General features: G+C 43.1%; 1 long non-coding RNA gene across 1 annotated transcript in view; it reads left to right on the plus strand.

Annotated features, from left to right (window-relative positions):
- LOC133239410 (uncharacterized) overlaps positions 1-21,592 on the plus strand; it is a 97,497-nt gene that overhangs the window by 14,552 nt on the left and 61,353 nt on the right. Inside the window, exon 4 of the long non-coding RNA XR_009733830.1 lies at positions 904-1,035. This is a non-coding gene — a long non-coding RNA (uncharacterized LOC133239410). The remainder of the gene's footprint in view (positions 1-903; positions 1,036-21,592) is intronic.

Genomic DNA, 21,592 nt, shown 5'->3' on the forward strand with positions numbered 1-21,592 from the left:
GAATATATTAGTAATTAGTGAACTGGAAGGAATTTTAATAGAAAGCATCCTTTCAGGCCATAGAAAAATAAAACATAGAGCATAAAAATGGAATAAGAGACATCAAGGGCATGGCATATAGTCTAACACTCATGTAACTCAAGGCACCAAAAGGCAGAAAGGAGGAAATGGGGGCAGAAGCCTTATTTAAAGAGAGAATGAAGGATAATTGATCAAAGTTGATGACAGACAGCAAGCCATAGTTTCAAGAATCTCTACTAACCCCAAGCAGGATAAAATTAAGTGAAACCACATATTATAGATAAAAGACAGTGAAAAACCACTGAAGATTAAAGGAAACAGAAAATATTAAATGTGATCAGGAAAAAGTCACCGTTTAGGATCAACAAAGCATGACAGCAAATGTGTCTACTGAAACAATGAAAGTCCCCCCAAAACAGAATAATATTTTCATCTTGATCATTCTTCTGAAACATATTCTTCTGCTGTGTTATTTTTTTTCTAATTTCTGTATTTTTATGTACATAGAAGGTTAGTTATGTTTCTTGACCCTGAAGAACTGGCTCTCTGTGGGGGATGACCTATGTGTCCCAGCTGTACACTCCCCAGGAAGGTTCTGGTCTGCTTTTGTGGACTTGGTTCATTGGGCTGCCCAGATTGTAATTTCCTTCCTGCTGATGTAGGCCCCCTGGTTGGGAAGGCTGGTCTAGAGGCTTGTGTGGGCTTCCCGGTGGGAGTGATCAATACCACCCATTGGTGGGTGGAGTGGTGTCTTGGCTATCTGGTGAGCAGGGCCAGCCAGGTCAAGGGGCATTTCTAGAGGGCTATCTCAGAGAGTCTTTGGGCAAGCTGTCTGCTGCTGGGTGAGGCTGTATTCCTGTCTTGTTTGTTGTTTGGCCCAAGGTGTCCCAGCACTGGAGCCTCCTGGAAAGCTAAAGCTGATGACTATCACCCAGGACCTCTGCTGCCAGTGTCACTGTCCCCACAGTGAGCCACAGCCACCCTGCCTTCCAGAAGATGCTCCAAGACCAGCAGGTAGGTCTGGCCCAGGCTTTCCTGAGGTCAGTGCTTTTGCTGTGGGTCTCAGTGCACCCAAGACCTTGCATACACCCTCCAAGAGTAGAGTCTGTTTCCCCCAGTCCAGTGGAGCTCCTGTGCTCAAGCCCCATTGGCTTCAGAGCCACATGTTCTGGGGGTTCCTCTTCCTGAAATCAGACCCTCCAGGTTGGGGAACCTGCTGTGAGGTTCAGAACTCTCTTGTGGGAGAACTTCTGTGATGTAATTGTTTTCCAGTATGTGGGTTGCCCACCTGGGGAGCATAAGGTTTGATTATATCCTGCGTGCATTCCTCTTACCATTTCATTGGGTTTCTTCTTTATGTCTTTGGATGTAGAATATATTTTTGGTAGGTTCTGGTCTTTTTATTGATGGTTGTTCGGCAATTAGTTGTACTTTTGGTGTGCTCAGGAGGATTGAGCTCAATCCTTCTACTTTGCCATCTTGTCCCTATGGAGGAACCCGAGGTTAAGGTACGGGACAGGCAGAGTGCAGGTGAAACTGCCTAACTCAGATTGGGACTTGAACTCACTGTCTTTTAATTGAAATCACACACCTGAATCCAGGACTTAATGAAGCTCAGGTTCTGTATGTCTTGTTGCAGAAAGAAGTCTGTAAGAACAAAAGTAATGGGTAAGAAGTGGATTTATTTAGAGTGGTATACTCTCCAGAGACAGAATGCAGTCTGTCTCAAAAGACAAGAGGGCTTGGAGAGGAACACACTCCACAGACAGAGTGTGGGCTATCTCAAAATGTGAGAGTCCTCAACATACAGGGCGGTTAGTTTTTGTGGGCTGGGTAATTTCATAGGTTAATGAGGGGGAGGATTATTCCAACTACCTTGGGGAAGGGATGGGGATTTCCAGGAATTGGGCTACTGCCTGCTTCTTGGCCTTTTTTGGTTAGCCTTGAAGCTATCATGGCCCCTGTGAGTGTGTTGTTTAGCATGCTAATCTATTACAATGTGTGTATAATGAGGCTTGGAATTCCCAGGTGGTAAAGAACCTGCCTGCCAATACAGGAGATGCAAGAGAGGCAGGTTTGAGCCCTGGGTAAGGAAGATTCCCTGGAATAGGAAATGGAACCCCACTCCAGTATTGTTGCCTGGAAAATTCCATGGGCAGTGGAGTCTTGCGGGCTACAGTCCGTGGAACCACAAAGAGTCAGACATGACTGAGCAACTGAGTACAGAGCATAATGAGGCTTAAATTAAGGTCTACTGGAAGATGAATCTTTCACCATTTTGAGCCTAATTCATTCTAACCCGTTATGTCATATCCTCAATGCTATGCCACTCTTTTAAAGGTTGTGCCCTCCCCCTTCTGTCCTGTTTCACGGGTAATCTGGATACCGCTTGATACTCTACAGACTGTTCTCAATGGATTGCCCTTCTTTGCTGGGCTGCAAAGCTTCCAGGATCTTGGCAGCTGGGAAATGAAAGGCAGAGGATGAGAGCAAGGGGCAGGAGCAACACGTGGGTGTGTGCCCATGGTGGGGGTAGTGGGGGAGCCTGCTTGAGGGACCTAGTGATGCTGGGCAGGCTAAATCTAAATTAAATGTCAAAGTTCTTGCTCTACACAAAGGAGTAAGATACAGAGAGGAAGGCATAGAGAGAAACAAGCAGTTTATTAAAAGGCCAAAACTTCTCAAAGAATGCACTCAGAGAAGAGTGAGGATCTTTCTCAGTGAGACACATCCTTATGTGTTTTCTGAGCCCCTTTTTATTTCAATTCCTTGATTGGGTGGGGGTTTCTTAGATTAGGGGTAGAATATTCCTTAATTGGAAAGTGGAGGCAGGACTATGATTTCACCTGTTTATATCAGCCTTCTTTCTTGAGCATTGGGCTCCTGAAACCATAGTACATGTGCTCTAAAAGCCATTTTCCCTTCAGTTTTCCTCTCCTAGTCAAGTACCAGGTACGGAAGTTGTTCAGCAGGCATCCGCAGCCTGGTTGCTTCTACTGCCGTGCTCTGCCGTGCTCAGCAGTGCTATGCGGGGGTTTAATGGGTAGGGTTCCCCTTTTCAGGTGTCACAAAGTTTAACCAGAGTTTAATTTATGTTCTTGTTGCTGATGCCTTTTCTCCGCGTTCACGATCTCATTAAGTGCAAAACAGGAAGGTGCCTTTTGCATAATGTCTATGTATGAGGAAGTGGTCTTTGGGTCTGCGCTGTGTTTCCTGCCTCATTGAGACCAGAATAATATTTTCATAGTGCTAAGGGATAATAACTGCCAACCTAAAATTCAACAACCAGAAAAAATATCCCTAAAAATGGTTGGTGACATGAAGTGAAATTTGCTCAGTTGTGTCCGACTCTTTGTGACCCCATGGACTATACTGTCCATGGAATTCTCCAGGCCAGAATACTGGAGTGGGTAGCCTTTCCCTTCTCCACGGGATCTTCCCAACCCAGGGATCAAACCCAAGTCTCCAGCATTGCAGGCAGATTCTTTACCAACTGAGCTATCAGGAAAGTAGTAAATCTAAATAAGTGCTAACTACAATACAATAATAATGTATTGTGGAGATTTTACACACACACACACACCATATATATATACATCATCACCTAGAAAGTGATAAAAAGAACAACTTGGAATGTAAGAAGCCAAGGATAATTAGAATATCTGGACAGAATAACCACTCAAAATTGACAAAAGAAGGCACAACTAATAAGCTAATAAAGAAGGGAAACAGAATTGTGAATGAACACTTGGTTAATCCTAAACAATGTAAGATAGGAAAGGAAAAGAGACTTGAAATAGGTGGGAAAGATAAATATAAATCCAGAAATATCAGTAATTATATACTTACTGTATCATGTAACTTTTTTTTTTTTTTAGAGTTGACATATAAGTGAGATCATACAGTGTTTGGCTTCCTGTGTCTGACTTATTTCACTTAGCATAATGCTGTCAAGGTCCATATTGTCTCAAATGGCAGAATTCCTTTTCTTTTTAATGGCTCAGTAATATTAAATTGTATATGAATGCCAAATTGTCTTTATCCATTCATCTGTTGATGGACATTTATGTTGTTTTCATGTCAGTATTGTAAACAAGGCCGCAGTGATCATGGTGGTGCAGGTATCTGTTCACGATAGAGTTTTTGTTTTTTCCGATAGCTAGAAGTAGAATTGCTGGGTGACATAATAGTTCTATTTTAATTTTTTGAGGTACTTCCATACTATTTTCTATAGTGACTGTGCTAATTTATATTCTCGCTGTATCTGCTGAGTTCTTAATTTCAGTTATTGTATTTTCCAGTTTCAGAATTTCCATCTGATTCTTTAAAAATTTTCTAGTTCTTTATAGATTAGAAATTATAAAATTTTATCTTTTCATCTAAGTTTTGAACATATTAATCAGGATTGTTCAAATACTATGATAATTCTAATATTTGGATCTCATGGTAAACTTATCTTATTTTTTTTCTCTTAGGTTTTGGTCATTTGGGCTTTTTTTTTTTTTTGGTCGTTTGGTTTAGTCTCTTGGTGTTAGTAATTTTTTTTGTCAGACATTTTGTGTGAAAAATTGTAGGGATATTCTGCGACTCTAGATATCTTCCTCCAGAAAGAATTTGATTTCCCTCAGACTGATAGTTAACATCAGAGCAGATCATCTTAATTCAGTCAGAAATTAGGTTGATTCAAAGCTGGATTTTGTGAGGGCCGTTCTGTTTTCAGTTTTGATAATAGATTTTCCTGGCTTGTTGATGGCTGCCTTCTTGCTGTGTCCTCACAGGGTGGAGAGAGAACTTGGCTATCTCTTGCTCTTCATATAATGGCACCAGTTCTATCAGAACACATCTTATAAACTCACTTAACCTTAATTAGCTCTTTAAAGGCTGCATCTTCAGTACAGTAGCTTCAACACATGAATTTGAGGGGCACGCATTTTAGTTCACAGCATCTGCCTATTTCATGATTTAGCAATTCCACTGCTCAAATATACTCCATGTAAATGTGGCACCAAAAGACACAGTTAAGTCTGTTCATGGCAGTAATTTGCATATTAACTACAAGCTGGAAGCAACCAAAAAAAAAAAAATCTATGGTAGTAGAAGTCAGGATTATTATCATCATGTTTCAGAACTTTAAACATATTATTCAATTGAATCATGATTTCCATAGTTGCCATTACATAGGCAGCTGTAAAATTTAATACTCCTTTGGAGGTAATGCTTTTTTCTCTTTCTACGTTCAAGATTTTCTCTTTGTCTTTCACTTTTGTCAATCTGACTTCGATGTTCCTCACATGTCCACTATGCTTGGTATTTGTCCTGTTTTTTCTTTCTTCCAGTTAAATGAGTCTATCTTCTCTGGATCCAGTATTCTGTTAAATCTATTCCTCAAGTTTCCAATTTTATGTACACTTGGTTCTTTTTTTAATTGATTCCTATTCTCTGATGAAATTATATTCCTTTTCTGTTCTTTTTTTCTTTATACTTTTGAACATATTAATGATAGTTATTTTGAAGTCTTTGCTCACACCCAGAAAGTACATCTCATTATTTGTGGATTTCTTCTGTGAACCTGCTTACTTTCTAAACTTTATTTGTAACCCACCAATCAATACTCACAGCACTTTCATAGTCATTTGTGGCTATGTGCAGAGGGGTGAAATGTTTGAGTCATTTGGTGCACATACTCCCAGATAAAGTAGAAAAAGGTAGTGCTCTGACTTTTTGTTTTATCTCTCATACTGTAAGCAAGTGTACTTTTTGTGATTTACTTGCTACATTTATTTTTGTGCTTTTGTGCTTTATTTGGTGACTTAGCAGTTTCAAATGATCCCCAAGCATAATGCTAAGGTGCTGTCCAGTGTTTCTAAGTGAAAAAAGGCTGTGATGTACCTCATGGAAAAAATAGGTGTGTGGTACAAACTTTGGGCATGATATGTGTAGAACATGATGGAAAAGCAGCTAAAATTGTGTATTCAAAAGTGTAGTGAAAAAGTATAGCACTATTGTGATGCTAGATACCAATGAAATTTACCATCATGTTACTCAGGGTGTAACAATTAGCTAGATATGAAACACTTAGCTGCTCCTGGTGGCTCACACCTTTCAAAAGGCAATGTGGCATGAAAAATGTCAAATTTGTAGGCGAAGAAGTTCTGTAGATAATGAGGCTGTGAAAGAATTTTAAGACACTTGCTAAATCTTATACAGGAAAAGAGTTCCATGGAAGAGCAAGTTTTCAATGCCCCTGAGGCTGGCTCTTTTTATAGGACTATTGTCCATCAAACCAAATAATGTAAAAGGCATTTTTGATTGAAAAAAATTACCAGAGGCTGGAAAAGAACCTATCTGCATGTTTTCACTTGGAGAAACAGTTTAGTATTCAGCACTCAGTGTTCATGGCAGATTTATAGAACAGAACTATGACAAATAATGAGGATTGAGTGTTTCTGAATCATCTATGGATCTACTTTTATAATTTATTTTTCCCCTTCGCTATTGGTTACATGATTCTATTTCTACATCCATAGTAAATTTTAATTAAATATCTTAAAATACTGTATAATTCTAGATGACATTGTCTTTGACAGGTAAATTTACCCTTTCCTTTGATAGGCAAATAGCGGGGTGCTAATCTACTTAATTTAGCCACAGGTCACAGAGTTCAAGCTGGGTTAGTTTTGTTAAGTCTAAGCCTCAGTCTGATTTCTTCCTATCAGGAATTTCAATCAAGAGCCTAACTTTTCTTCAACTCATTAATGGCAGAAAATTTTACTCCACTCTCTGGAGATTTGTGGCTTGGCATTTTGATTCCCCACCTTTGAAGCTTCAGACTTGGCATGTCTACTAACAAGTAGACTGGTAGTAGTTTGAGGCTCCTTGAGTCTTAGACTTTGTCACTTTGGCCTAATAATAACCACCAAGACTTATTCTACTAGTTTATCTGTCCCACAGAAGTGTCCCTCTGCCAGATACCAAGGCTGGATTTGTAGACTGTAGAGGTGTCCAGATAAGTAAGTACTCTGGGAAAAGCAGTTGCAGATAATCAGTGTCGCCTTGCCAAGGCTGCCATAACAGAGTACCGCAGACTGGGTGATTTAAATAAGAAATCACTTTTTTGGTCACAATTCTGGCATCTGTGAGTCTCAGATGAATGTGTTAGCAATGTTGGTTTCTTCTGAGGCCACTCTCCTTGGCACATAAATGGCTGCTTTCTCACTGTTTCTTCACATGGTCTTCCCTCTGAATATGTCTGTCTCCTAATTTCCTCTACTTATAAAAACACCAGTTACAGGACTTTCCTGGTAGCCCAGTGGTTAAGATTCCACACTTCCAATGCAGGGGACATGGGTTCGATCCCTGGTTGGGGAATGAAGATCCACCTTGCTTCAAGGCATGGCAAAAAAAAGAAAAAAAAAATTAAACACCAGTCACATTCAATTAGGGCTCCCCAAATGACCTTATTTTAACTTAATTACCTATTCAAAGACCCCATATCCAAATACAGTCGCATTCTATGGTACTAGAGGCTACGACTTGAACATATGAATTTTAGGAGGGTGTAATTCAGCCCATGGGGTTTTCCAGATTACACTGGTGGTAGAGAATCTACCTGTCAATACAGGAGATGAAAGAGACTCATGTTCGATCACTGGGTCAGGAAGATCCCCTGGAGCAGGAGGTGGCAACCCAGTCCACTCTATCATTGATGACAGAGGAACCTGACGGGCTATAGTCCATGGGATCGCACAGAGTCAGACATGACTGAACGGCTGAGACTAATTCAGCCCATAACAAGGACTTTCTACTCCTGTCCATATTTCTCAGGACCCTTCCCCAGAGTGACTTTTTGTCTCCCAGGCAGTGACAGGCTATGGCGAATTCCACTGTGCTTTTCTGATTTGAGGTTCAGGTCTTTCTATCCCTGCTTTATTCATCTTCAAAATTCAGTAGATGTTTCAGTAGAAAAATGTCATGTGTTTGAAGCCCCTAGGTGTTCCATTTCTGTCACTCCCTCCTTGTATGTCTGCCCCAGGCTCTGTCCCACCAGTTTTCCTGCACTTGTCTCAGCATCAGCCCTCTTCCTGGGTCAAATCCAAGTTATCAGCCTCTGGCCAACACCCAGAATTTGCCAGTGTCCTCAGGGGCAGCTGCAAAACCTAGCTCAACTCTGCCATGTATGACCCCTTTGAATTTCACTCCTTCCAGTCTTCATGGTTTCTGCAGTTCTTGAATGCCTTTAAATGTATGACTTTTGCAACAAGCCTGTCAAGTTTTTCTTATTTTCCATGGGATTGAGGGCTTGTATGAATTCTTCTATGCTTTCAGGAGGCCAGATCAGTGGTTACTTTCAAGGGGAGGGATGGGTTGTGACTGATAGGTGATATGGGAAGAGTGTCTGACTTTAACACGGGAGTTGGAGTTACAGAGGTCTATTCATTGTAATAAAATTAATTGTGTTGTATAATCAGGGAAATATGTTCTGGCATGTATATTTCCAATAAAATATGTATTTAAAACAAAACAAAAACAATACACAGAAGGAAAAAAATAAGTTATGTGCTGAATAGGTTTTCAAAACTCCAATGAAAAGTAGCTTTAAAGGCAAGTGAAGTGAAAGTGTTAGTCACTCAGTCATGTCCAACTCTTTGTGACCCCATGGACCACCAGGCTCCTCTGTCCAAGGAATTCTCCAGGCAAGAATACTGGAGTGGGTCACTATTTCCTCCTCCAGGGGATCTTCCCGATCCAGGGATTGAAACAAGTCTCCTGCATTGCAGGTGGATTCTTTACTGTCTGAGCCACTAGGGAAGCCCCTTCCTAAAGGGGTTCCGGTTCTTCCCTCTGTTTCTCTGCTCTTGGATTCCTACTCTTTCTCTATCTTTTCCTATGAGGAACTCCACTCCTCTTAATGTTAGGTGATTGGCAACTTAGTTGCCTCTGTCTTATGGTAGAATTTCCAAAGCCTGAGTCCTTGTGTCAGGAATGGTTTGCTAGAAACTTGGTGGGACAAATGGAGATACCTGCTGGCATTCCAGGATGGAATGGGAAGGGAAGGAAACTAGAGGCTCTTGGACTCATAGGCTTGGGTGGGGACAGATGATATCTTCCTTCATGCTTTTCCTGGCAGGATGGTTTGCAAATACATCTGCTTAATTAACTTCATAGGTGTGGATCCACATGCATACCTCCATCTCTGAGGACATTATTAGTTCTCAAGGACTGTACATTCTCAAGTTATGAAAGGAAAAAAGTAACTTCTGCAGTACCTGTAAGCTGCACAGTCCTTCCTTTCCTGCAGTTAGTAAATCCAATTATGATTCTTTCCTCCTTTCAGATGGAAACCTTTGGGGCCTGCTGGAATAAGGAAAATAACAAATGCCTCTGCATAAAGGCTTTCTCAGTTACACAAAGAAACACTGTGAAATGTCTAGTCCAGAAGGGGATCCTCCACCCCAGTCTCCATTTGGGGACGGTTTAGTTATGACTGTGGTAAGTGCAGCACAGGCGACATATGAAGTGTCATGGGAGTGAATTAAAAGGGCTACACTGGAACTTCCCTGGTGCTCCACTGGTTAGAACTCCGTGCTTCCACTGCAGGGGGCATGGCTTCCATCCCTGGCTGGGGAGCTAAGACCCTGCATGCTGATGCCAATCCTGCATACCCCAGCCAAAGAAAAAGTTACAAAAAAGGGATGCCTTAGTGGGAGACTCTCATGTTGGGCCCATGTGTGACCTCTACCTCTGCTCTCAAGGCCACTCTGTTCATGTGCCCATCATCCCAGGTCTGGGGTGGTTGGAGTGGAGGTCTGGCTGATGTCAATGGCTGAGTCATTTGTCTACTTGGATGCTCGGTGCCTCTTCCATGGTGAATGCTTTCTATTTGGCTTCAATGTGACATGCAGGTTTCTTTGGTTCCACACCAAGAGGTCCATCCACATATCTCTACTATGGATATCCTTATTATCAATCTTTCCAATTTTTTCCCTACTGTGCTTCTGAGCAGCCATCCAAGAAATATGTCCTAATCTTGAGCCGCTTCTTTTTCCACACAAAGTGGATAACCAAGTACATTGATCACAGTTTCACCCAATGAGAAAATTTTCACTCTTTTCTGTCTGTCAAGGCCACTCCTGTAGTGTAGCAATTGCCCGTTGTTAGCACGCACCCACATACCAAGTTGACCCACTTAGAATCTAAGCTTGGGTTTTTGCTGGCTATATAGGACCTTCTCTGTGGCCATATGTGCAACTAGAGGTGCCACTTATCCAATTGTGGTAGGTAACGTGGGACTTTGGACTACCTGCCTATGCAGATTATTTGTGCTGCTTGTCCTGCTCTGTCTGATTTAGTCCAAGACGTATCACTCCTGTATTATGGATGGGCTGCTGCTGCATCTGTCTGACTCTATGACTTATTGGACTAGCATAATAAGCTCATAGTGGGCAGTTATGGACACATGGTCATTTGGTGCCCCATGGTCAAACATTCCATCTCTACCAGGACCCAGTAATGTGAGAATAGTTTATCCTAATGTGTATGTTTCCCTGTGGATGTCATGTTCCCAAACCCCAGGGCCTGGATTGTGGTTTTCCCATTGATACCTTCTATAAAATCCACACAGCATGTTTCCCTCTACATAGATACATCTGATTCCCTCAGGGTCCATGGGGCCATATGGTTCAATTTACAGGGATGTTTTTATTGCAGCCTAGATGTGCTGCAGGGCTCTTTCCTGTTTTGGCTGTACTTAAAGTTGGCATCTTTCCATGTCATCCAGTCTACAGGTGGAGCAATATGCTTGGTGTAGAATGTACTTTCTCTAGAAATCAAAGAGGTCTACCAGATGCTGTGCTTCTTTGTGGTAGGGGATGCAAGATGAAGCCATTTGTCTTTTACTTTGAGGGGAAATCCAAAAGTATACTTTTGATCATTAGACACCTAGAAACCTTTCTGAAATGGGAGATCTTTGAAATTCATAGGGTTTATCTCCCATCATCCCTAGCAATATATCTTGCCACCACCTCTAGCACTGCTATCACTTCTTGCTTGTACTGCTCAGTCAATGTGATGACATCAATGTAATAGATCAGCGTAACATTCAGTAGGATATCCCTAGAGTCCAGCTCTCCTTAGACTGTATTATTACAGAGGGAAAGAGTTAATATAGGCTTAGGGCAAAACTCTGAGTATCATTGTCTATTTTTCCTCTGCATATAGTCCCTCTGACTCTCACACTCAACTTTAGCTATTTGTTGGCCACTTTTAGTTTCTCTTCATCCCCAGCAGGATATCAGTACAACTTGTTGGTATCTAGCCAACTCTGCTGTCCTTGTAGGTATTGGTTCCCCCATGTCTTTGAAGTGCCTGGATTATTACACTAGCAAGGGCATCCTTCTCCATCAAGACATTTTCTCAGGTTACCACGATGAATCTTCAACAGTTGGGCCACCAGCTTCTGCCAGGGACTATTCACATCTCATGTCCCACTGAGGATGAGATTCCCATTATCAGTAGGTAGTGATTGTGCCCATCCCCAGCTTTCTCAGATCACTTCCGGCACCACCTGGGTCAGTTCAGGTTCTCTGAGAGTAAGACACCAAGATGGGATTAGATGTACACAAGAGATTTGTTGGAAGAAACAACTGGGAAGGATAAAGAAGGAAGGAGCAGCAGAGAGCAGATTGAGACCTCAGACCTCAATACAGGGCTGACATCTGAGAAAGAAGAGGGTAGAAAAGAGGATTAAGGCTAAAGAGTACCAACAGTGAAGTTCTGGCCAGACCATTAAGGAGTCCCTGAGCAAGGTTACCCATTGGAAGAATCCTTGCCTAAGGCCATGCAGCCAATGACCTTGAAGTTGAGATTTGAACTTGGAGTATCCAGAGTGCATGCTGTTCTCATTCCACCATAGCTGCTGTAAGTTTTCTTCCACTAGTTAGAACTGGCAGTCCCCTGCCATTTGGGGCTTCTCTCTGTGGTTTTCATAGAACTAGACTCAAGGTTGTATTGTTTTTCAAGTTCACAACTCCTGGATCTTGTGTCTTAACCAACTCTCATCACATATTCAGCTCTTCTGTTCCCCTGCTGTCAGGAGACTCTAGAAAACTTGGATAAAAAAGACTGAGGAGCATGTTGTTTAGTTGCTAAGTCCTAGCCAACACTTTGTGACCCCATGGATTGCAGGATGCCAGCCTCCACGGTCCTGCACTATCTCCCTGAGTTTGCTCAAATTCATGTCCATTGAGTCGGTGATGGTATCTAATCACTTCATCCTCTGCTGCCCTCTTCTTCTGACTTCAATCTTCCACAACATCAGGTTCTTTTCCAATGAGTTATTTCTTCTTACCAGGTGGCTGACGTATTGGAGCTTCAGCATCAGCCCCTCCAATGAATAGTGAGGGTTGATTTCCTTTAGGATTGACTGATTTGATCTCCTTGCTGTCCAAGGGATTCTCAAGGGTCTTCCCAGCACCACAGTTCAAAAGCATCAGTTCTTTGGTGCTTGGCCTTCTTTATGGTCCAACTCTCATGTCCATACAAAACTGCCAGAAAAACCATAGCTTTGACTATATGGACCTTTGTAAGTGGGGTGGTGTCTTTGCTTTTTAATATGCTTTCTAGGTTTGTCATAGCTTTCCTTCCAAGGAACAAGCGTCTTTTAATTTCATGGCTGCAGTCAGCATCTGCAGTGACTTTGGAGCCCAAGAAAATAAAATCTGTCACTGCTTCCACTGGTTTAACTCAGATTAGTGATGAGGACTGAGTTGACACTAAGGAGAGGAAGTAATATAGAACTTGAGTTTTATACTGTCTGTTCCAACACACACATATCCATCCTATAGACATCTCTGCTCATTCTTGACTCAGTGAAGGTAAGATCTGGCAGCATCATGGATAAATATAGGTGGTTCTATAGGGTCTATTGGTTCTAAATCTCTCAGCAACCCTGTAGGATGGAAATGATGTTTTCAGAATCACAAAAATAGTTACAGATGGAGAAACTGAAGTACACATTAGACACATTAAGTAACTTGCCATTCACTGAACTACTCAATCAGTGGTGGTTCTAAAATTTAGCACAATTGAAATAACATTAAAAAAGTCACCCTAGCACCTACTGTCATAAGCCTACCTCCCTTCACATCCCCTTCACTTCACGGAATGCAGTCTTACAGAGAGGAAAAAGCATAAGCTCTGGAGTTAGGCACACTTGGGTTCTAAATGTCAATTTCCACACATGTGTCCTTAGGCAAGTTAAGCTCTCTGAATATCAGTAAAGAGAGTTAATTATACCTAATCTATAAAATTGACAAAATATTTAAATTTGTGCATGCAAAGGGAGCTAGTACAGGCTGAATGGGTGTTAGGGGCTTAGAAATATTCATTCCCATCTTTGGGAGAGTTTGTTATGATGGACAGATCTACCTCCTCCATCTCCCAAGGCAGTGAGCAGCTTATCAACAGAGGCCTTCCATGACAAAGTGCTTCTGTGAATCTGAGAAATTGAGGCCTCACCGTGTGTCAGCTTTGAGGTTGCCACTTGGAAGGCAGTTGTATCAATGTGTGTGAGTTGGTCAATCGTGTCTGACTCTTTGCAGCCCCATGGACTGTAGCCCACAAGGCTTCACTGTCCATGGCATTCTCCAGCCAAGGATATTGGAGTGGGTTGCCATTCCCTTCTCTGGGGGATCTTCCCAACCCACGGATCAAATCCAGGTCTCTTGCATTGTAGGCAGATTCTTTACCAGTTTAGCCACCAGGGAAGGAAGCCTCAGTTGTATCAACAGCAGTTAATTTCCTCAGTCCTGGTTTTCCTGTTAATTATTCTGAAAATGTACTCACATTCTGTCAACAAGACTGTTTTCAAAATCGCAGCCATTTTTCATCCTTAATAAAGTCTCCTTCCTGTCTCTCCCTTCTGTTTCACAGTTGCTAACATCTTAATCCTGGAGAATTGAAAGAATATGGAAAAATAGAAAGTAGAGAGCTCCTTTCTCCACATTCTCCAATCAAAATTACTTCCTAAATGAGGAACTGACCTCTCCTTTATCCTCAGATGCAGCAACTTCACATTCTCTGCCTTGTTCCATCTTCATACCAAGGTTCCAAGTCAGCTGTGATGAGGGTATTCCCACTTTAGATGTGAAGAAGTTGGTGCTGAGAGAGGTTACTTACTTTGGCCAAGATCACACAGTAAATTTTACCAGAGTTAATCTTTGAGTCCAGTCTGTCTGATATAAAAATCCAGCCTAAAATCACACACACACACAGGTCTGCACCCACAATTTACTACATCCTGTGTCTGATCTATTGTGTGGAGAAGAAAGAACCTCTTTTCTCTGTCAGCTCACGTCCTCCATGTCCACCATCTCCCACTAATTCTAGTAAATGCTCAGGAAGCAGTAGTTGTGAGTTAATTTTATTTCTTTGTAGACAAGAAAGGTTTTGTGTTCAACACAGTCTAAAGAGATCAGGTCAGTGGCCTATCTCAAAAACAGTAATGACATTAATTTAGTATGATTAGAAGAATCAAAAGCTATTTCTATTTGTGAATGGGGACCATGCCATTTACTTTCTCTGGATCCCCAAAGAGCTGTGCCCTCACAAATTAATGAGATAAAATGCAACAAATTAGGGAGCATACTGGTGCTGAGAAGGTTCTTCGCAGCAGGTTAGGGACTCATCTCAGCACTACCATTGAGTACTTATGTGACTTAGCTTTACTGAGCCCCAGTTTCCTCACCTCTAGAATGAGAAGTTGAGCAGGACCGCCCTCCAGGTCTTGCAGTCTCTGGGTCTATGGCCTTCAGCCATGCCTTTGAGACTATGGTATCTTCTAGCATGTCTCCATGCTTGGGGACAGGCTCTTGGCATTAGTATGCCTCTCTCATTAGACATCCCCATTGCAGGGCAAAGGCACCTTTTCTTTTCTGCCATTTCTGATAGTGCAGATTTTAAAATCTAAAGGAGTCTCTTCTCCCATTTATTCTTTTTGCAAAGAAATAGGTTCTTCTATACAAAGAAGATGAAGTCTCCTTGCCGGGGTCCGGCCCCGGTGGATCCAGGGAATTCGAAGCGGGGACGGCGTTGGTGAGGATCAGGAAACAACTGCTTAATTAAACGTTAATTAAGGATATAAAGAGTAATAGAATAAGGATAGCTCAGTGAGGAAATTCAGTGGAAGAGAGAGGCTGAATAATTCAGCCAGAAGGTGAGAGAAAGAACGACATGGGGAGACCAAGTTTCCGTTAACAAGGCCCGCACTTTATTTTTCAAAATAGTTTTTATACCTTAAGTTATGCATAGAGGATAATGGGGGAAGGGGTAGAGTCATGCAGTAAGCCAGGCTTTCTTCCTGCAAACTTATCATATGCAAAGGTTTAGGTGATTTGCATCATCTTCTGGCCCGGAGGCCTGTTAACATTTTAAGACCCTTTCTTCAGAAAACTTATTTTTCTCTAAAGGTGATTAGGCAGGCGCCACCCTCCAAAAGCATTAAAGTTGAATTCCTATAGGGCAAAGGTGTGGTGGGCTACAACAAAAAAGAATTAACTCAAGGGTCCAAGGTTACAAACATTAACGCTACTACTTACACCAATTATATTAATCAATACACTGCCAGGGACACAGTAGGTAAGGGATATGGAGACTTAGCAGCAAACATTGGCCCAACAAGTGAAAAACCTTTCACCAATACAATTTCTAATCAATCTTTTAACTACTCAAAGAAATCTGTGTTTAGACAGTTTAGAACATCTCCTGCCTCTCACAGTTGGGAGGCTCTGAACAATCACATGTGGCTGGAAAAACCTATTCAGGCAGGCTAGAGGATTTCCAAAGGAGTTTGTAGGTTGAAGCACTGTCACACCCAGGAATTATTAACTGGAGCTGTAAGCTAACTCTTTTTCAGAGAGAGGTAGTGGGGGACAGCCCCCCGTAAAGTCAGAGGTGTAGGTGAAAGCACAAAGCAGAAAGTAGGCAGACTCTGGTTTTGGGGGTAGATGCTCAAGAATTTCCAGGGGGACTCCTGAGGCTTGATCCCGCCTTTGCGTATGCCGAGCCTCCTTCCTCATGACCTTTGCCATCTTCCCCAAAGATAGTAATACATATTACTTTTCCTAAATTTTTCAGAATCTTATTTCTGAGTGAGATTCTGAAGGTTACTGCCAAGTAACCCTTCCTTCAAAGAACTCTAATGGGCAAGATGGAGTCAATACTACTTCAGTCAGAATAAAGTCTGTTCTGGGGTTCAACTGTGAGGGAAATGATGTTCAGAGGCAACCTTTAGTTTTCCTCTAAAGGAAAGGTAAAGGATTTTATTTTATTTCTGAGGGTGAAGGAAGTTATTGTTGGTATCTTGAAGCCATCTTTGTCCCAGATGAGAGTCAACTCCCTGACCAGTTAAATGAGCTTTAATTACTAGGAATGTAGGCAAACATTTCTTAAGTGCATCTGTTTCAAGAGCTTTTGATCAGAGATGGAGCCAAACTCTGGAAAAGACTAATATATTAAATGCCTCTTTTTCCTGAAGGGAGAGAATAACTGATGATTCCTGATGCACATCATGAAGGTTGTTCTCTAAATGGTAATGAGGCATCACTAGGTAAATGTTGGCTGGGAATCATTGGGAAATAAACCATTTCCATGCAGTCCAATCCAAGGGCGTGGGTGACTTCAGGGAAGAGAGACTCATCTGAAGAAAAGGGAGGACCCAGATACAGCAGTAGAGACAAAGTGCTGGGGAAGCAATTCCAGACTTGGTCAGATCTGGTGAGCCTCAGGCTGGGTAGAGGCCAAGGATATCATGCACTTCCCAGAACACGCAGAGAAAGATGCTCGACTCTCCTGCTTTACTGGTCTTGTCCCAATCTTTTGCCAGCATATCATGGAGAAGAGTAACAGTGGAAGAATCTGGCACGCCATTTCTGTCAATATAGGAGACAAACACAGGAGGCTCACTGTGAGAAAGAAAGGTCCTTGCTCCAGGGTGGCTCTGGGACCTGGTGTCCTGTGCAGAATGCAACCTGCACAACCACGCATGGCAGTCCTGGCTCCTCACAGCCCCTCAGGGATGCTATTTCTTTACTTATTTATTTGACTGTGTTAGGTCTTAGTTTTAGCACTTGGGATCTAGTTCCCTGACCAGGGATTGAACTGGGGCGCCCTGCTTTGGGAATACAGAATCTTAGGCCCTGGACCACCAGGGAAGTCCCTGACATGTTTCTCTTGAATCAGGAACTTATCCTAGCCTGGAGCACTCTCCACCCACCCCCTCCTGCACTTTGCTACCCTGCTGCACATTCACCTCCCTAATGTCTGCTCAGACATTAAGGAAATGGCAACCCACTCCAGTACTCTTGCCTGGAAAATCCCATGGACGGAGGAGCATGGTAGGCTATAACCCACAGGGTTGCAGAGTCAGACACGACTGAGCGACTTCACTTTCACTTCAATGTCTGCTCAGACACCACTTTCTTAAGTTGCAGCCTGGATAGGTGCCTGGTTTAGGTGTCCCTGCCTTACCATTTGTAACTGAACACATTTGCCTATTCTTTGGATCTTCCCTGTGAGCTGGGAGCTTTTAGAGACCCCTGATGGTGTGGTTGCATCACTTCAGGGCTATCCACAGGGCTGCTCACAGAGGGAGCACCTGGTAAATGTTTGCTGAAAATTGAAGGGAAAGGGAAGGGGGGGAGAGACAAGAAGAGAGAAGTAAAAAGAGAAGAGGGCAAAGGAAAGGGGGAGAAAGAGAAGGGAGAAGTGGAGAGACAGAAAGACTGAACAGAGCTGGGTTGCCCAGGAAGTGGATCAGGGCAGCCCCGCTGGCTGCCTGTCTCAATGTCCTTCTCTTCCTTCACCCCTTCTTCCCCCCATCACTACACGACACCCCGTTTAATTAAATTCTGTCTCCAACAGAACTAGCTTGGGCCAAACCTCCTCATCTACAAGAAATGTGCCAAGCCTGGGCCCTGCTTCTCTCCTCTCGCAGAACTGTGACCTAGGATTTCCAGCAACAGTGTCAACGTCCAGACTGATGGCAGTGGGTTTGAGCCAGCTAAGACCCAGGGTCGTGGGGGGCTCCTTATTTGAGTTTCGCAAGATCCTTTTAATCCACGGAGAGCTAGGAGACTCCTGCAGGCTGTGTGGGCTGCAAAGTAAATTGTTTTTCAAGCTTATTGAAGGCACCTCCTTGGGGAAATGTCCTCTTTCTGCCTAAGTTGAGCCTCACAGTCTTGCTCTGGGGCCTCCTATTTAGTGGAAAAGGGAGGGGTTTTTGGAAAAGGGTTTGGGGTCAGGGGTCTCCTATCAGGCTGATAAGAGAGAAATTCACTTGGTTGCTGGGAGGGTTGAGAATTTCATTTAAGTTTTCATTTAAACTTGTGACTATTAACTGGCAACAGCATTACCTGGGGAGCTGGTTTAAAAATGAGCAGGTCAAGGTCCTGGCTCCATGGACTCTGATTCACTGGGTTTGGAGGGGTCTCTGCGATTCTGCCTATTGAACAGCCCTCTTCCTCCTGCTTAATTCTCCTTCAGAGCCTCAGGGAGGGCCTGGCCTGGGGAAGGCTGTGGGCTGGCAGCTCTCAGTGCAGGGAAAACTCGGTGGCTGACTTGGATCCTGTAGGAGCAGAAAAAGGGTTGGTGGAATCTCCAGCCACATAGCTTCTGGGGAGTGGGGGGACACTGACCATTTTTCACTTAGTGGGTTAAAATTCTGTTTGCACCTGAGTTTCCTTTTCCCTGGGACTCTTCCTTCTTGCTGGAAACACTGACACTGGCCACACCACATCCCCCTTACATTTTTTTTTTTTTTTTTTATATCATCTATTTACTCATTGGCTGTGCTGAGTCTTTGTTGCTGTGAGCGAGCTTTCTCTAGTTGTGGTGCGCAGCGTTTTCATTTTGTTGGCTTCTGTTGCTGCAAACATGGGCTCTAGAGTGTGTGGGCTCCACTGGTTGTAACACAGGCTTAGTTGCCCTGAGCCATCTGGGGTCTTCCTGGACCAGGGGTCAAGCCCGTGTCCCCTGTATTGGCAGGGGGATTCTTCACCACTGGACCACCAGGGAAGTTTCCCCTTATGTCCTAAGGTGGCTCCACGGTGGGGTCAGATGCAGCTGTCTCCTGTACAGGCACATGGAGGTGTGTGAAGTAACAACTCCACACTAAGCCGGTTTCTCCCAAGGACTCGTAGCTACTTAGATGCTTTATTGGAGAAGAGGGTGGAGGTAAGAGGCTGAAGACCCCTCTGGTGGTTCCTAAATGTGCACCAGCCAGGACAGACTGAGAGGAAGGGGAGTGGCAAGCAAGGATGGAGGAGGAAAGCAGGATCTGTGTCCTTATCTCTCTCAGCTCTTAATCAGCTGTGGGACTTGGGACCACGGCTGTCATTTACTCCTGCAAATGAAGAACCTGCTGCCGGTGAGTGCTCACTGTTGAGTTCTTTTATTCCCCACACTTGTCTTCTCTGAAGCAATGCTTTTTTTGTGTGTGTGGTTGTTTTCTCCCATCCCACATTCCCTACCTCTCCAGCTTTGTTTCCTATTTTCCTAAAAACTGCAGGAGAATTAGTGAGTTCTTTTTAAAAAAGACTTTTTAAAAGTTGTGTGCCCTTCTGTAAGCAGAATATTCAATCAGTTATTTATTGCTTTGCCTCTCTACAAAACCCAAGCGAGATGACAGATAAACCAGATCAACCGTAAGACCTTGACTCTGGGAAAGTGAACAGAACATTCTTTCCAGGCACTGCCTGCATGGTCTGGACCATTCCTGCAATGTGTCTTCCTCCACATCTGCTCCTGCCACCACAGCCTCCTCCCTGCCTCTGGCCTCAAGAGTCTTTTCACTTGCTTCCCTCTCCTGTTTAAATGGCACCAAGGTTCAGGGGCTTTTCTTGATTCAGTTGGGTCTTAGCTCGGTTTCCTCTTTAGAGAGAGTCTTTCCTCAGTGTCTTCATCTTAACCATTCTCTCACTGCTCTAGGTTCCTCTTGTCATTCATTCACTAAGTCGTGTCTGGCTCTTTGAGACCCTATGAACTGCCGCACACCAGGCTTCCCTGTCCTTCACTATCTCCCAGAGATCACTCAAATTCATGTGCATTGAGTCGGTGATGCCGTCCAACCATCTCATCCTCTGTCAGCCCCTTCTCTTCCTGCCCTCAATCTTTCCCAGCATCAGAGTCTTTTCCAATGAGTTGGCACTGCACATCAGGTGACCAAAGTATTGGAGCTTCAGCTTTAGCATCAGTCCTCCCAATGAATATTCAGTGTTGATTTCCTTTGGGATTGGCTGGTTTGATCTTCTTGCAGTCCAAGGGACTCTGAAGAGTCTTCTCCAGCACCACAGTTTGAAAGCATCAATTCTTCAGTGCTCAGCTTTCTTTATAGTCTAACTCTCATTTGGGAAGCTGGCTAATCATGTGGAATCCCAAGTTTTAATCCTTGACTTAATGGGTCTATGCTGGAGGGTCTGGTAGTTTTTTGAAAAGCTCTCCAGGTAATTCTTATGTGGAGACAGCATTGAGAACTTCTAAGCACTGTGGGTTCTTGTTATTATTATTTTTAGATATAGTTGACAGCTTCAGGTGTACAACATAATGTTTTGATATTTGTATGTATTGTGAAATGACCACAGAGTGTCTGTTACGATGAGCATTGTTATATATTGTCTCACCCATTCCAGTACCCAGTAGATTGCAATAAAATGGCCACACATTCTCCCTCAAACTGTAACCATGCCATTATATCTCTGAAGCATCTTCCATCCAGAGATGGAGTAATCCTTATCTCTGGGCTGGCCTTGTGACTGACTTCGATCCACAGATGTTACAGACACCACACTGTGGACCTTCAAAGGCTAGTCTAGTGGAGGAAGAGTGGACAGGTAGAACAGACAGAAGTCATTTCCACTGAAGCCCTCTAGACAAAGCAGCTGGTAGCTAGCACCACCTTCCAGATGGGAGTCAAGCCAGCTTAGTCCTAATTGAGGTCCCTAATGATTACAGTTGTATGAGTGACCCCAGATGAGAAAGGCAGAACAGGCCAAGTGAGCCCTACCCAAATTGCTAACCTGCAGAATTTAGGGGAAATGGTTATTGCTTTAAGCCATGAAGTTTTGGTGCCACTTGTTATGAAGCAATAAACAACACAGAATGTAAAGCTTCATAAGGGCAGAGACTTTGTGGTCTTACTGTTGTTCTGGTCATTTTTTCAGTACCCTCTCCCTGTTACCTAGTTCAGAGCCTGTCCAGGCTTGTGGTAGGTGCTCAATAAATATTTTCTAAATGGGTCAGTGATATGTGATAGGACTTTACAAAGAGCTGTTTTGCACTTTACTTAGAGTCCAGCTGGCAGCTTGGGACACTTTCCTCAGTATTTAGAGTCAGCTAATGAGACAGAATATGACTCTTCTCTCCTCCCTCAAGAAACCTCTTAAAGTGCTACAGGGAGACTCCTTTCTTGGTAGGTCATTTCATAAAAAGGTTGTTTAGCATAAATCTTTGCTGATTCAGGAAATCCATTTTCTTTTCACATCCTCAGATTAAACATTCCTTAGTTCAGAGTTATTAGAGA

This window comes from Bos javanicus, chromosome 26 (assembly GCF_032452875.1).
Source record: "Bos javanicus breed banteng chromosome 26, ARS-OSU_banteng_1.0, whole genome shotgun sequence".
In the NCBI taxonomy this organism is placed as follows: Eukaryota; Metazoa; Chordata; class Mammalia; order Artiodactyla; family Bovidae; genus Bos; species Bos javanicus.